Here is a 17818-nt window from a genome sequence, read left to right on the forward strand (position 1 = left end):
TGTTGCAGCTTGAGAGTGCACCTGAAGTAGTACAAGGTGAAATGTTTGTCTACATGTCTCATCTAACAAAGCTGCAAAGTTCTTCCCTAAACAGGTTACACGTGTCGCTGACGCACGCCAATACACTGACACCATTGCTATTGGGAACTACAATTAACATTGGGAAACTTTTGCTAGTCAAAGACCCCTAAGTTACAATTACTTTTTCATGTAACAGACAGCACAGCTACTGCAATGAAGGTCCACTGCCACAAACCATAGATTCACCTGAGCACAATTCGCCTGTCTCCAGATGTACCATCCATCCCTTCGGACACCGAGCAGGGAAAAGAGGAAAACAGAAGTAACTGGAGTAAAGCCTCCCTCTATCGTTTCAGCAATAGACAATACTTATTTCAAGTTACATAATTCTTGTTTGTTTTTCCTTCTCAGTGTACTTATACTGCTATTCTTAGCCCTAGTGTATTTCTATTCCTTTGATGCTACATCAACTATTAGACGCATGCGCAGAACTGTTGATTATGATACTGACCATCACCCTCTCCATACGGCGTTGTTTGAGAATATGTGGTACGAGCACATGCACAGTATAGGCACATCCAAGTCCATGACCAGTTGTTATGTATGCATCTTCATCCCCCATGCTGTTGCAATGGACAGATTGCATCTCTCTAAAGAGAAATCCCCAAATATTACACGCTGTCTCCTACACCCTGCTTTTATGCAGAATCAATCAATCAATCAGGGGTTATATAGCGCACAACTCACCCGTGAGGGTCTCATGGCGCTGGGGGATATGGGGGGGACAGCTCCGGATCAGTCGAAGAGCCAGGTCTTGAGGTCCTTTCTGAAGGTGTGCAGGGTTGGGGAGCGTCTGATGTACACGGGGAGCTTGTTCCACGTCTTGGCTGCGATATAGGAGAAGGCTCTCCCACCAGTTCTGTTTCTGTGGATGTGGGGGACCTCTGCCAGGGCGAGGTCGGCGGAGCGGAGGTTCCTTTTGGATACGTGGAAGGATACTCTCTCGTTGAGGTATTTGGGTCCGATGTTGTTGAGGGATTTGTAGGCGTGGGTGAGGAGTTTGAAATTGACCCTCTTCTCGACGGGGAGCCAGTGGAGGTCTCATAGGTGTTGGGTCATGTGTTTGTGACGTGGAGTCCCGAGGACGAGTCTGGCTGCGGCATTCTGGATGGTCAGGAGTCTGTGTAGTAGAGCTCTGTTGATTCTGGCGTATAGGGCGTTGCCATAGCCCAGTCTGCTGGTTAAGAGCGCGTGGGTGACAGTCTTTCTGCAGTCGGGGGGGATCCATTTGAATGTCTTGCGGAGGATGCGCAGGCAGTTGAAGCTGGTGGAGGCGACGGCGTAGACCTGGCGGTTCATGGAGAGGGAGGAGTCGAGGATGATGCCGAAGTTTCGTGCGTGGTCAGTAGGAGTGGGAGGGTTCCCGAGGGCGGAGGGCCACCAGGTGTTGTCCCTGGAATAAAAGCACCACTACAACCAACTAATGTTGGCCCTGTAACGCCACAATTTAACACAACTAGATTTGACACCGCCCTTACAGTCCTACAAGTCCGAACAGAAAAACAAGAGATAATGGATGAGATATCAAGAATGAACAAGGCTGGGTAGAAGAGGGTTCACATAGAGTGGGTAAAAGGGGACATTACACTGAGGCACTTTCTGAAGGTCATACCCATCGTCTGGATGCAGTAACTATTTTGTTAAACCTCTACCCCCTGATTGTACGATCAGACCAGGTCTTAGCATTAAGGGATCAGTATTTACCCATGACAAAGCGCACACTGGAGCCAAGTTTACATGTAGAACAATATCATTATGGGATGGTACCAAGACAAACTGTCACCTATGATTTAATAAGATAATAGTTCAATGTCAAGAAATATGGGATACAAACATAGAGATATACATGGTAAGGAATTACCACACACCCTAGAATAGCAATGAAGTTATCACAGTTTTCTCTTTTACTCAGAGGAAATGGGACAGTAAGCATGGAGAGCAATCTCAACAGCAAGACCACCACCCACAACACTGATATGCAGGACGGCACCTTCACACTGATGGATCACTATTGGATGTGTGGGGCCCGGCTCCACATGCAACTACCACCGAACTGGAATGACCTCTGCTCCCTCGTGATTCTATACACCCCATCCCTTGTGATACCAGGTGTGAACATCTCCCAGTTACATGACCATTCCATGGGCGGTCCAATGACCTTGCTTCATCAGCACTGGACAAAAAACTGTGGAATACTATGGCACTGCAGTTTGGAAAGAAGTCCCACAGGAACACAGACTATTCAATGACACCAGTGGTTATAAGTAGCGTGGTGGAAGCCGTTAGGGTGGCCGCAGCAGGGTTGAGCCAAGGGCAAGCGGAGACGGTCTGGCTAGACCCAGATATGGTTTGCAAGCCATCTATGAGCTCCCTGCACTTGATTTTGAAGAACTAGAATAAAGTTGATAATGACGGCCATGAAGGGGAGTGTGTGCAGGTGGACAATGGGACTTTGACTGAGGCCGTCCAGACATTGCATAACCTACAAAAGAAAATGGCCAAAGAGGCGGTGCCCTTAAAGAGTGGTTCATGGGTTGGTTTGAGTGGTTGCAGTCCTAGATGTCAGAGTTAAGGCCTTGTTGCCTTTGGTGGTGTTTTTTTTGTTTAACTTGTTTTTATTTAATCACTGCTTCCAATGTATCCAGAACAGCCTTTGGTGGTGTTATTGCTCTTGACGTGTCTTATTTTTCAGGAGATAATAGCATGTTGTGAAAGGATGACAGCTAAAATGGGAGGAGCCTTTTTGGTTAAGAAAAGCGCTAGGATGTTGAGGAATAAAGTAGGGAGCAAAAGGTGTTCCCCCTAGTAGGTAAGAAGGTGGGAAACATAGTTTAAGAATCAATTAGAGAGGGACTGATGTAGGGAAATAATAGGAATACATTTTATAGACACATACACACAAATATTATATCCCAAACCCAAATAAACACATTTTAGGTGAGGGATAGTTTTAAACCTATGTAAGTAGTGAACCGACTTAGGCCTAATACAAGGACATGCTGTAAAGATTAACTGTGGGTTCTACAGAAATACATAGGTCACAGTGCACATTAGTTTTAGGAAACGTACATGCAAGTTGCATGGTCAAATTTATCTGCGCTAAAACACAAAAAGATATTTCCTTGCAGACTCAAATTTGACAGAACATCAATAATTAGTGTGGATGTCACAGAAAAGGTCGCCACATTTCTATCTGTTGAACAACAAGAGGCCAACGATAGAAACTGTTTTTGCATGGTAGTAGAGCATTGAGCACAGGTTGTAAACAAGGGTTGATTCTGCCTTAGTGCAAGCCCGTTGAGAATATATTAAAGTCAGATAGGCTGGGCCCCTTGACGTAAAACAAGAGATAATCACTTGCTACAAAGAAAAACCAACGTGTGTTTCTATGTTATCTCACCCTCATTCTGAGAACTAATCCACAAGAGGGGGCTTCTGCTAAATATGGACACCTACACAATTCATGGAAATATTTACATATTTTGGCAATATCTTATCTGCCCAGATTGTCAATGAGGAATTTGTAACCTGTGTTTTTGTTGCTTTTTAGTATATATACTACTGTGTGTAATCCAGAACTTTGAATTTCAGACTTTGATCTCTTTTTGAGACTGGCTGATTTTCCTGATTAAAAAAATATTATCGTGTAAAATTATTCTATCTCACTTTATTAATAGATTTCCCCTCCAACAGGTGTTTGAAAAATAAAACACAAATTTGTGAGTCAATGTGTTTTCCCTGTAAGACAACATCAATTACTTATTTGGATGTAACCCCATAGGAATGCATTGAGGCAAGAGCAACCAGTTTGGAGCTACCTGTTGTGACAATTTTTGCTTGACTCAGGCGATTTACATATAGATAGTATGGAGTGGTGCTTTCGTTGCTAGGATCAAGATGAAAATTGGTGAGTCAAGTTGATCTTGATGGGAGAAAGGATGGCTACTTATTTGTCTATAACTTAATAGGAATGCATTGGCGTGAGGGTGGCACAGGTGGAAACATTGCTTGGCTCAGGTTAAATCCTTATGGATCTTGTAAAGGGGTGAGGTGTGTTTGAAAAACAGTGTACATATTTGTGAGCCAATGTGATTTTCCTATAAGATAACTACAATTACTTATTCAGATGTAACACGTTGGAGTGCATTGATGTGAGGTCAACCAGTTTGGTGCCTCCTGTTGTGATAATTTTTGCTCTGCTCAGGCAATTTACATAGAGGTAGCTCAGAGGGGCTCTCTCTTTATTAGGATCAATATGAAAATTGGTGAGCCAACTTGATCTTTATGGGAGAATGGATGGTTTCTTATTCACATACTGCTCCAAATGAATGCATTGGCTAGTGGTGGCACAGTGGGCCCATGTTTTGGTGGAAACGTTGCTAGGCTCAGGCTAAATTCCTATGGCTCTTACAGGAAAATGTGGTGTGTTTGCAAAACAAAACACATAATTGTGAGACAATGTGATTTTCCTATAAGAGAACTGCAATTACCTATTCATACATAACTGCAAAGTGAGAGGCGGGCACCCCGTTTGATGCCACCTGTTGTGACAAAATTCTGCTCAGATCAGACAATTTACATACAAGTACTATAGAGGGAGGATCCCTTTATTAGAATCAATGTGAAAACTGATGAGACAAGTTGATCTTGATGGGAGAAACGATGGTTACTTATTCCTCTATAAAACCATAGGAATGCATTGGCTACAGGGTGGCACAGCTGGCACTGTTGCTTGGCTCAGTTAAAGTTCTTATGTAACTTGTAGGGGGATGTAGTGTGTTTTAAATATTCATGAGCCCATGCCAATTTCCTAGAGGAAAAATATGATTACTTATTAGGAGATGCCTTGAGGTCAGTTTGACCCATATGGTGCCATGAATTATGATCAGCTCAGACAACTTACAAACAGGTATTGTAAAGGGGTGCTCCATTTCTTAAGATGAATATGAATTTTGAGGGTGGCAATTTCCTCCCATGTTGTGGTGGAAAGGTTGCTTATGTCAGACTAAATCCTAATAGACGTAATATGGTATGTGTTGTATTTGAAAAACAACATATTCATAGAATCGTAATGCAGAGTCCGATAAAATGGAGATAGCCGAATTATTAAAGGTTGTATTTTATATAAAATGCTTTGCCTGCAAAGAAAATGGTGGCTGAATTAGACGATAAGTTCAGCCTGTGAATAAGATGCTGGCCGAAATTAGAAGCTAACTTCAGCTTCAAATACGGGTCACTTCGGCAATTCCGTCTGGGTTGCCTTTCTTGGTACAAAAAAAAATCGGTTTCTGTAATCTGCAGTGCGGGTGAGTAACCAGGAGATGGCACCAAGCTACCGATCAGGCTCCGCGTTTCTACTAGTAGAACCATGGACATGGACAGAAGAATTTACTTACGCCAAATTAACACATTATTCTTATACTCTAGAATGCGTATATGTATTCTAGACAGGGCTAGTGGTAGTCCTGTAGGTTTTTGGGTAGGCACAGACGAGGGAGGACAAAGGCTGCTAGCATTACTAACCACTCGCCATTATTCGCTGCCACCCTCCCGTCAGCCAGTGTAAGTGATTTCACGCAGCGTCAGCCACTATTGGAAGGGACGTTCCCCACTTTATAACGTAGCAAAAATAGCAGCCATACTTAAATAGGGGCGTTTCCAATATATTTTGACGAGTCTCAACCGACATTCCCCCTAAATGCGCATGCTTTTAGACCACTTAAAAAACCGATTATCACGTTGAATTGTATAATATTCTACATTATTTTCATTGTTACAATCGTACAATGTGATTCGTGTACTCCATTTTTTATTCCTTAAATATATACTGGTGGAAACCGCAGACCACTACTTGCTGGCTTTGCTTAGACTCGGTTTATTAACACAGTAAATACATTAGAGGCGCTCTTTAGCTCTACTTGAAGATGATTGCAGCATGTCTGAAATAGTGAAGGCAGATATGGCCATGTAGTATAATACGGCCTTAACAGGATTCTGGAAAGTAGGAAAACGATTAAAGCTTGCTACACCGGCTGCACTGATTCAACTCTGGTTGCTGTTCCTTACACACCGGATAGTGTGGTTATCCGGCGAGAAAGTTGCACTGACTGGGAAAGACACGGGATTCGTGAAATAAAATCCTTCAGCCTAAACATAAGTAAACAGTAGTGGGCACAATCCAAATTCCGGGATCTAAAAATAGGTAAAACATTGATGCACGAGGAAGCCCGATAAATGGAAAAAAACTTTAACCTGAGTAAGTAAAAAGGTCCCTTGCTCTCGGGCAGTACTCAAGAATGTTTTGTCACCCTGACAGCTCCACTTTAAAGTGGCTATTGTCTTCTGAGCGAGCTGTTTATAAACTATGGGCATTGAGTCACGACTCGCTAGGGTGAAATATGCCCCGCAGTATCCGGGGTAGCGACACGCACATTCAAGGTCTTCAAATCGCGGAAGTACGGGATCCGGGTTGATCTCTTAGAGGCGGTGTGGACCGTTCAACAGGGCGACCCCGGGACATCCAACGGATAAAGCTTGCCGCTCGCTGATTGGCAACCTACCACCTTTACCAATTACGTCAGTAATTGACGCTCTCACAGGGGGCGCACGCTTATGACGTATCGTGCAGCCAGGCCGGGTGGCTCGGCTCCAATAGACACACGTTCGCCGTGTCCACACTGATCCAGAGAGCACATGAGTCGTGTTCTGAGTTAGGTGAAGTTACCCAGTGAAGAAGTAGCAGACTACTCAGCTGGCGAAAGGCGGAACGTGCTGCAGGTAAAATAGTGTATTAGAGGCGCGATCTGTGTTGACAAGACCAGCCCAGTGCTCGATGTGCAGCACTGAGTATTTGCTACCGCACCACGCGGAGAACAGTGAGCTGTCGAGCTCTCTGTAAACATGTCTTCCTGTAAGCAAAAGCATCCCTAGTTTCTGAGACCGTCAGGTTTTGATGGCCCACACGCGACTAGCTTATTCTTGACCAATGTTTTGCTTTGGAGTTAGATATTTTCAGTCTTGTTTATCCCGTTGTAAAATCTGAACGTAACGTCCCAGAATGCAAATTATAAACTTGGACTCTTTGAGGCACTCGACGCTCGAGCATAGGACGTTTGTAATAAGCTCTGAAATTTGGTTGACGAATCATACGATTGTTACCAGTTATTCCGCTGAGCTCTTGGTGCTGGCCGGCCTTCGTATGCCATCTCACCCATTGAGAACACGACTATGTATTACAACTGTGCCTCATTTCCACCTGTACGCTTCAACCTTCATCTCTCCATATGTTGATTTTCAACTCTTAGTTTATTTAGGCTACATCCACACGCGATTGTATTTATGTGCCACCAGAATTACTTATGCTGTCGCACACGTTTATCCATTTAAACATATCTGAACTCATATTGTCAACATACCCATGCGTTTAACTACCGTAAGTGTGGCGTAGAGATTCATCTATACAACACGTAATCACTCACGCATCCGTCAAGCCACACAGTAGGCCGTAGCAACATTCGGGACGTCCTAATCCTCTGGATATGGTTTCTAAAAAGTAGTAATGCACCAGGTACGGTATCTTCAACCAGATTCAATACTCCACACACGGGTCGGACTGGGACAGAGAATAGGCCTCGGCAGTGGGCGGGATCTAAGGGCTACGACGTGCTCATACTTATTTTTTTAATTCTGGGAAAACAGTTCCCCTACATTTTGTGAAAAGACAACTGTCCAGGCACGGTGCATTTCGATAGTTTCATTCTTTCAGCTAAAACGTAAGGCAGGGAGTTTCCTATACTGTGAAACCGAGGGAGTGACAGACAGCTAAACAAGCATTTTTACCAGGATGTCTACTGTCTGGAAGAAATGTAAATGTGAGCAACTGGTTAATCTGCAAATGTAAAGGGTGCTTGGAAGCTGGTATTGACTTTAATTGATGGAGTTACTTGAAGCTTCCTGATGACACACATTTACTATTTTGTAGAGTTATTGTAAGGGAACTATCAGCTAAGCTGTCAACTGTGTGCTTTTAAAAGATAGTTATAAAATAAATTGCACTGCGTTCATATGATCAAAATCTATTTTGAAAGCACTTTTTTACCCTAATTTTTTCTGCACTTTTTATAGCCGCCTATATTATGCTGTGAGTATAGCAAGTTTAAAATAATTACATACATAGTCATATTGCTTACTATCACAGGCTGGTATCTTGTATCACTAAACATACACCAGTCGCTATTCTACAATGCACCAACCAAGATCCAATTATGTGGCTCTCTGGTGCAGTGCATTAACTAATAGAGGTTTCATAATGCACGATAGTTATTTCCCACTGAGTAACTTGTATTTAATTTTCATTAAAGTGTGCCTTATTTTATATGCAGTTACTGGGAGGTGAAAGACCGAAAACAGTTATATAATCTTTTTGTTTTGCTGCACCTTTGACCACGCCCCACACAGTGCAGCATCACTGTTCCCATGCATTTGTTAATGCACATGGACCCATGTTAGTGAATTAGATAGCTAAAAAAGAGGCCCATGTTCCTTATTTGGGGCAGTTTTGAACTTGTAATGATGCGCTGAAATACATGTTTTGCAACATATGGAAGACTGCATAGATTTGTACTTGCTGCTGGCAATGTTTGTTGTAATATCAGGGAAATTAACTGAAAACCCGACACAGCAGGCCAACCAAGAGCCCAAAACAGACCCGCCCACTGCCTGATTGCTCTCACAGGGCCACTCGAATTATACTGCATGGGTGTGTGAAATTACGTGGCAAGAAAAGACACATTATGCTGCATGATGAGGCACATTTTGTGATGGTATTACTTCATTATTTTGTTATTTTCAAACTTGTTAACATTATCTGGGTATTGGTTGCACCTCATTAGTACCGGTTTAACAGCCAAATATAGCAATAAGCAACAAAATGTGACTAGTAAACATTTTAAAAGGACCTTCCATTGCACATCGTGTGTAGCTGCATGTTTAGTAATGTTTGAGCTAAACTAGAAACACTTTTTAAAATTAAAATCTGCAGATTATGCTCGAGATAATGGATTAGGTGGCAAATGCGTCAACTCTATAATGATGCGAAAATCGCTGCAGCCGCACAATTGCAAAATTCCTGTGGCCCTGCCTGTAGTCCAGTCCGAACCTATCAACACATTACGTATACAGTACCCCAGATGGGCTCTCCAAACCAGACACATTACTACATGGGTGACCTCGGATTGTACACAGATGGGTCTTCATATTGCTGCTTAATATGCTAGCTGTGCTTCCTAAAGGTCATCCTCAGTCAATCAATCAATCGCATTTATAAAGCGCGCTACTTACCCATCAAGGGTCTCAAGGCGCTGGGAGGGGGGGGGGGTCAGTGCTCGAAGAGCCAGGTCTTGAGCTGCCTTCTGAAGGAGAGGTGGTCAGGTATGGCGCGAAGGTGGCTGGGCAGAGAGTTCCAGGTCTTCGCTGCTAGAAAAGAGAAGGATCTTCCTCCGGCGGTGGCTTTGCGGATGCGGGGTACGGCTGCCAGGGCCTGTCCGGTGGAGCGCAGAGTGCGCGGGGGAGTGTAGAAGGAGACGCGGTTGTTGATGAGTTTGGGTCCGAGGTTGTGAAGGGCTTTGTGTGCGTGGGTGAGTAGTCGGAAGGTGATCCGCTTGTTGACGGGTAGCCAATGGAGTTTTTTCAGGTGTCCGGAGATGTGGTGGTGGCGAGGGATGTCCAGGATGAGTCTTGCGGCAGCGTTCTGGATCCGTTGGAGTTTCCTCTGCAGCTTGGTGGTGATGCCGGCGTACAGGGTGTTCCCGTAGTCCAAGCGGCTGGTTACGAGGGCGTGGGTGACGGTCTTCCTGGTGTCGGTGGGGATCCAGCGGAAGATCATGCGGAGGGTGTTGAAACATGCCGAGGTCACCGAGTTCACCTGTCTGGTCATGGTGAGGGAAGAGTCCAGGATGAAGCCGAGGTTGCGCGCGTGGTCGGTGGGTTGGGGAGTGCTGCCTAGGGCGGGGGGCCACCAGGAGTCATCCCATGCGGTGGGAGTGGGGCCGAGGATGAGGACCACTGTTTTGTCTGTGTTCAGTTTCAGACGGCTGTCTGTCATCCAGTTCGCCACTTCCTTCATTTCTTCATGTAGTCTGGTCCTAGCTGATGTGGGGTTGTTAGTGAGGGATAAGATGAGCTGGGTGTCGTCTGCGTATGATATAAGGTCGAGTCCGTGTTTGCGTGCGATGTTCGCCAGGAGGGTCATGTAGACGTTGAAGAGAGTGGGGCTGAGGGAGGATCCTTGAGGTACGCCGCAGATGATCTCCGTGGCTGTGGATCTGAAGGGGGGAAGGCGGACTCTGAGTCCTTCCGGAGAGGAAGGAGACGATCCATTCCAGGGCCTTGCTTCTGATGCCGGCGTTGCTGAGGCGGCGTATCAGGGTGCGGTGGCAGACCGTGTCGAAGGCTGCAGAGAGGTCCAGGAGTATGAGGGCCACGGTCTCTCCCTTGTCGGTCAGGGCTCTGATGTCGTCCGTTGCTGCGATCAGGGCGGTTTCGGTGCTGTGGTTGGCCCTGAAACCGAACTGTGTGGGGTCGAGTGAGTCGTTGGTTTCCAGGGCGTTGGTGAGTTGAGCGTTGACGATTTTCTCAATCACTTTGGCGGGGAACGGCAGGAGAGAGATGGGCCGGAAGTTTTTGAGTTCGGTGGGGTCTGCTGTAGGTTTCTTTAAGAGGGCGTTGAGCTCTGCGTGTTTCCAGCTCTCCGGGAAGGTGGCGGCGGTGAGGGAGGCGTTGATGACGTCTCGGAGGTGCGGTGCGATGATGTCGTCGGCCTTGTTGTAGATGTGCGGGCAGGGGTCCGATGGGGATCCGGAGTGGATCGAGTTCATTATGCGGGTGGTCTCCTCGGTGGTGGTAGGGTTCCAGGTGAGGATGGTGGTGGTGTCGGTGGCGGGTTCCGGAGGGGGGCTCGTGTCGGCGGTCGGGAAGCTGTTGTATATGTCGGTGGTCGGGAAGCTGTTGTATATGTCGGTGATCTTGTGGTGGAAGAAGGTTGCGAGGGAGTCGCAGAGGTCCTGTGAGGGAGGGATGGAGTTGTTTTCTGCTTCCGGGTTGGAGAGCTCTTTGACGATGCCAAATAGTTCCTTGCTGTTGTGGGCGTTGTTGTCAAGTCTGTTCCGGTAGGTTGTTTTTCGTGCGGCGCGGAGGTGTTGGTGGTGTTGGCGGCTGGCGCCCTTGAGAGCTGACATGTTCTCTTCGGTCTGGTTAAGGCGCCACGTCTTCTCGCGGGCGCGGCATTCTTTCTTGGAGTTCTTGAGGTCGGGGGTGAACCAGGAGTTTTTCTTGTGGTTGTTGGTGCTGGCTTGAGTCTTCAGGGGGGCCAGGAGGTTGGCGCAGTCGGAGATCCAGTTTGTGAGGTTGTTGGCGGCTACGTTGGGGTCGGTGGTGCTGGTGGGTTGGTTCTGGGAGAGGGTTGATGCGAGCTGTTCCGTGGTGATACGATTCCAGTGTCTTCTTGGTGGTTGCTGGGTGTGGTGGGGCACGGTGGTCTTCTTGAAGATGAAATGGACGCAGCTGTGGTCCGACCAGGTGAGTTCGGTGGTGTGGCTGAAGGTGATGTGTTTGCTGGAGGAGAAGATGGGGTCGAGCGTGTGTCCGGCGTCGTGGGTGGGGATGTTGACTAGCTGATGCAGTCCCAGGTTGGCGAGGTTGTCCAGTAAGGCGGTGGTGTTGTTGTCGGTGAGGTTCTCCAGGTGAAAGTTGAGGTCTCCTAGGAGGATGTAGTCGGTGGATGAGAGTGCGTGAGGGTTGACGAAGTCTGCGATGTCTTCGCTGAACTTGGTGCGAGGTCCTGGTGGTCTGTACATGAGGGTGCCTCTGAGGGTGGTTTTGGGGTCGCTGTGGATCATGAAGTGGAGGTGTTCGGCGTCGGGGAGTGAGTTGTCGGTGTCGGTCGAGATGCGGATGGAGTTTTTGTGTGCGATGGCGATGCCTCCTCCGATGCGGTCTTTCCGGATGATTTTGTAGCCGTCTGGGATGGCTATAGCGATGTCGGGTGCCGAGGAGGGGTTCATCCAGGTCTCGGTGAGGAAGGCGATGTCCGGGTTCGTAGAGTTGATGAGGTTCCACAGTTCGATGGCGTGCATGTGGATGGATCGGGTGTTGACCAGGATGCAGTGGAGGTTGATTCCGGGGGAGTAGTTCTTGGCGGGAGCGGAGTGGGTTCGGAGGCAGGTGAAGCGGCAGTTGCTGCAGGTGAAGGGTCCGTGGGTACGTTTCGGGGTGGCGCAGTAGCAGCCCGGCGTGCGGCCGGGGTTGAGGTTGGCGAGAAAGGCGGAGTCGTAGGTCAGGCGGGGGGCGCGGGGGCCAGAGGTTCGGGTGCTGGGCGCGGTCCAGGCGCGGACGGATAATATTTTGAACACAATACCTCAGATATGGATTTCAGTCCTTGAAACAATTGTCCTAATGAGTCTAATTTGCACACAGTGTGCTAGAGGTGGTGTGATGATGCATTGAGGTCTAGTATCACTGCTAGAGACGCGCATACCCTTTTTAGGTCTCGCTGAGACAGCGTCTCTTTGAGACATTTTGTAAGTGGGTTTTCAAAAGTGCTACCCACTTGGTTTTGCTGGCCTAGAGCTTGAGTGCACGATGGCGTGCACGTGCACAGCTGCTCCTCTGCTCATTGCATTCCCCCCTCCCTTCTCACCCAGCCATTTGATGCTCTGCTTGCATCTCCCCAACGCGATCACTTTCACTTTCTTTTTTTAACGTAAACCACATCCTCAAAACAGCTGCTCCTCTGCTCATAGCATTCCCCCCTCCCTTCTCACCCAGCCCTTTGATGCTCTGCTTGCATCTCCCGAACGCGATCCCTACTGTCTTTCACCTGTGTTTGCTGTATCTCGCTTGTTAAATATATCTTTAAAATATCAACTTACTTACTTATATAGACACTTATACTTACACTTACTTATGCCTTCTTTGCTAGCCTCCCCAACCCCCCCCCCCCCGCTGTTCCTGGCCATATGTGAATACGAGTTTTTGAGTGTTGGCGTTAACAGGCATGTTTTTAGTCATTTGGGAGGCCACATGTGAAGCTGTTGGCGCAGCCCCTCACAGCTGTAACAAGGACCGGCTCACCTTGAAATGCTGGCATAACTTCAGGTTTACATTTACAAAGCAGCATCTTTGGTAGGATTAATAAAGTGGCAGGCCATAACCGGAGCCTGTTTTTATTTCAGTTACATTAAAATGAATTGCGCTTGAGAGCTATTGTGCGGTGTACTTTTGGAAAAGTGTTATTTTATCCTAAACTGTGGTCGGTGTCCTGTTCTTAATAATAGTTTAGTCGTTTGCTCTATATAGCAATATGGATGTCCGCAATAACACTATAATTAATAATTTGTTCTTTATTTATATTGTGTTATGTGCTATGCGTTTTCCGAACATTATCACTTTGCATATTCTACTCCATGGTACATATAGTGAATGCATGTACAGTGTTTTACCAGTACTTCCTTTATTGCTGGTAAGTACATGCGTGTAGTCCATATATTGTACAGCACGGAGCACAAACAGAGTTCTAAGTTCCGCATTTTCACTGAATAGCCGACTTTATGAAATGGGATTTTCAAAGACAGTCTAGCCAAGTATTACGCTACATATACAGGCCATTGGGATCAAAGGGCTTCAGCCCCCCCCCCCACTCCCCCCGTCATGTGTGTTAGCCCGGCTGAGAAAGCTTCCCGGACACACACAGCCGCACCCGAGGACTTCACAGGTCTTTAAAAGACCATTTACTTGTAAATGAGTCTTTGTTCTTTCACCCTTTCTTAGATTCTTGCATCTTCACTCTGCCGATTGCTGGAAGAATTAGCTTCCCCCACCGAAATGTTTATTAGCCCTCCCCGAAATTTCACTCTAGTTGCGCCTCTGTGCATATATGTATATGTGCTACAAACTGGTAAGCCATCTGGGCGACTAAGAAAACATAATTTTTTTTATTTCCTTTAATTTGGTATATTACCTTCTTTATAAAAAAAAACAAAAAAAAGAGTATTCTGCTTTGCTTGACTGCGCCGAGCTCACAGGGCGCTCTGCAGGTATTCAAAGACTGTGTGTCTGGGATTACCTTATTTTCAGCCTTGGAAATGCCCATGTAACTAAAGCTGCTAATGACAAATGGGATCTCGGCTCTCGCTATTCTGCTGACTCGAGTATTTTATCTGTTTGCATGCGACTTTTTTTCCCCTTTAGCAAAGCTCATGGCTAGTTTAACAAGCATTGGCACAGCCAATAGGTCTCGCCTTTGGGACCTTATGAGTGTTTAGTTATCCAGCACAATATCCTTGGTGCAACAATATCAAGTGTTTCATGGCTAAACACTTATAAGGTTCCAAAGGCGAGACCTATTGGCTATGACAATGCTTGTTTTCCCTTGCTATTATAATTTTTATTATAACAACGCATTATATAGCATATCTTCACAAACAATAGTCTGACATTGAAGCATATATCCTACAGAACTTAATAAAAATACTTGGTTGAATGAGCATTCAGCTCTTAACTGTTCATCAAACTTGCAGTTTGTGATATTTGCATTGTACAGTTGTAACATATTTTTTTTATGATAGTTTTTCTATTGGTCCATCTGTCTCCCACCAATCGTTTTGCTTCCCCTGCAATATTTTCGGATTGTGCATCCACTGACAGTTAAACCAGTATGGGAACTCGGGGAGGGGAAAGTCTTGCACTACTGATTGTGTTTTAACTGTTATGTGTATGTGAGGGAAGTTTTAATTGCACCCCCTGCCTCAATGTGTATATGTGCAGTGCTGGTGCTCTACTGCGCTGCATCTGTTCTCTGTGCTAGTGGCACGTAGTGTTGCTGCACACGCTATATGCACATGTTTTTTTTTCTTGATGCCTTGTAAAATCTTTTCAATGTGAGAATTACTGTACCAATGCTTTTGCCAGTTCTTTTATTTTTTTTATATTTCTTTTTATTAAACATTGCAATGACAACACCTCCATCTAATACAGGTGAGCGACCATAACTTTACACATAAAAAGACAGTGACAACCAATAGACCACATGATCATTAAACAGTCTCGGTTAAGGGGTGTCAACAGTTCCATTTTCGCTCGGGGTACCCGGCGGGGTACAGATGTCTCCTCTATAGTGATTCCAGGCGCCCCATATCCTCCCCCATTTCCCGGGACACCCTCTGGCCACATAAACTGATTTTTTCCCTGACCATGCACCAGTCCAGGTCCTCTTCCCATCCCCTCAGCCGGGGCGGTTGGACTGCACCCCACAGCTGCGCTATGTTCCGCTTAGCAATCATATAAGCCAGGGTTGCCCACTGTGTTGTAGAGGAGTTCAGGTCTGTGGGCTCCCCGACATTCAGGAGACAACGACGGGCCTCTGGTTGTAAGTTTACCCCTAACACCTCCCGCAGCGTATGGTGCGATTGCATATAGGGACATTCCCACAGGATATGGATAAAGGTTCCTACCTCTCCACAGCCTCGTCTACACACGTCATTCTCCACCTTTCCCATCCGAACCAGGCATGGCCCCCCTGTGTAGTATTTTAAGTTGCACTAAACGCAGCCTCGCCTGAATTGCGACCTCTCGCGGGGATGATACCGCCGCTTGCCAGTCCTCTTCGCCTAGTTCCAGCCCGTCGCTGCACCATTTCCCCTTAAGGGTTTGCAATGGATCCGCCATGTGGTTGATAAGTTTCTTGTATGTAAGAGAGATGGTTTTTACTGGCAGATGGCCGTCCAATACTTTGTCTTCCAAGGGGGAGGCCTCAGGGGGCCTCATACCACTCGGAATCTGAGGTCGCAAGGCATGTCGGATTTGGAGGTATCTGTAGTGTTCAGAGTCCGCCAAGCTGTATTGAGTTTGAAGGGAAGAAAATGGAAGGATTGTCCCCTCTCCCCAGATGTTTCTAATGCGCGAAATACCGATAAGGTCCCATTTGTCAAACCCCTTACATTTCCAGAGATTCCCCAATCTCTCGGAGCTCCACAAAGGGGTGGCTAAAGTAAGCTTGTTGTCCCATTGTAATTATTTGTTAACTACGTGCCAAGTATGGACGGCATGTGCTGTGGGTCCGGTCAGCGGGAGTCTGTGGGGCTTAGTATACAAGGCTCTGTTATAGTCTCCACCCGGGAGTAACCACCTATCCATGGCATATCCGTGGTCATCCGGGCGGCTATAGATTCCATGGTTAATGGCCGCTAGCTGGGCAGCCCAGTAATATTTCCTAAGATCGGGAGGCTGATTTCCCAGCCCCCCGTCATACCAGTTGAGTCAGTTTAGAGAATGCTATAACGGGGTCTGCCATCCCAGAGAAGTTCCCTTTGGAGACCCTCCACTTCCCTGAAATAGGATGCAGGAACCGGGTCCATTGTGTTTTGAAGCGCATACAGAAAACGAGGGAGGGCCATCATTTAAAAAAATAATGCTCTCCCCAGCATGGACAGGGGAAGGGACCTCCAATGCGCAACATCCCTTCTGAGCCTCTGCAGAGGGGGATCTAAATTATGTGCAAACAGCAATTTGGGATCTAGCGTCTCATAGATACCGAGATATCGGAAGCCCTCCGGCGCTATCTGTATCGGGGGAATCCTAGGTGGATCGCCTTGGAGAAAATCTAATACTGATTTGGACCAATTCACAGAGAAACCGTAATATCTCCTGAATATCGAGGAGGCCTATCAATGATTCCCTTGGGGAGGCCCTATAGAGAAGGATATCATCAGCATATAGGGATACTTTATCCTCCCACTCGGGGGACCACCTCAATCCCCGGATGACTCGGTGCTGCCTAATCCAAGCCGCTAGCGGTTCCACTGCTAACGTAAAGAGGAGTGGCTACAGAGGGCATCCCTGGCGAGTGCCCCTGCTAAGTTGGAAGTCCGAGGATTTGCGGTTGTTGACCACTACTCGGGCTACCGGGGCGGTGTAAAGAAGGCGGATCCAACCCACAAATTCTGGGCCGAACTCCAGCTTGTTGAGGACCGCGAATAAATAGGGCCAGTTGACCATGTCAAATGCCATAGTCACGTCTAGTGATACCACCACTGCCGGCTCCAGTATAGTATGAGCTCTGCTGAGCACCCCATGTAGGCGGCGCAGATTAAGAGCGGTATTGCGTCGAGGCATAAAGCCGGATTGGTCAGGGTGAACCAAGGTGTTGATTACCTTGATCAAACGTGTTGCTAACAGTTTCGCCAGGACCTTCGGTTCCACATTAAGCAGCGAGATGGGCCTGTAAGAGGCACAGCTGGTTCTGGGTTTGCCGTCCTTATATATTACCACTATATTGGCCACTCGTTGATCATAAGGGAGCAGACCCTTGCTTTTACTTTCCAGCAACATAGCGCGGAAATACGGCGTAAGTTTGTTTGCCCTCCGCTTATACAGCTCTATGGGGATGCCGTTGGGTCCGGTTGCGTTCCCCGAGCGGACCCCCAGGATTGCCTGTGGCACCTCCTCGTCTGTTACTGGGGACCCCAAGAACTTCCTGTTGGCTTCTGAGAGTATAGGTAGTACAATATCTCTAAGCAGCTCGCTGTTTTCTTCTTCGGAGAAGTTACCAGTTCCGCTGTATACCGCAGTGTAATGATCTGCAAATTAATCTGCTACTCCCTGTGGGTCAGTTATCAGATTGTATTCTCCCCCCCCCCCCCCCCCCACCCCTCCGGTCTAGCCAAGCTATGTGCTTCCCAGCCTT

The 17818-nt window shown here is 46.9% G+C and overlaps 1 protein-coding gene across 1 annotated transcript in view; it reads left to right on the forward strand.

Annotated features, from left to right (window-relative positions):
• Positions 1–6689: 6689 nt before the first annotated feature.
• The window catches only part of PUM3 (pumilio RNA binding family member 3), a 271295-nt gene continuing 260166 nt past the window's right edge, over positions 6690–17818 (forward strand). Inside the window, exon 1 of the mRNA XM_085632951.1 lies at positions 6690–6858. The gene's annotated coding sequence lies outside the window, so the exon portion shown is untranslated. The remainder of the gene's footprint in view (positions 6859–17818) is intronic.

This window comes from Triturus cristatus, chromosome 2_1 (assembly GCF_964204655.1).
Source record: "Triturus cristatus chromosome 2_1, aTriCri1.1, whole genome shotgun sequence".
NCBI lineage: Eukaryota > Metazoa > Chordata > Amphibia > Caudata > Salamandridae > Triturus > Triturus cristatus.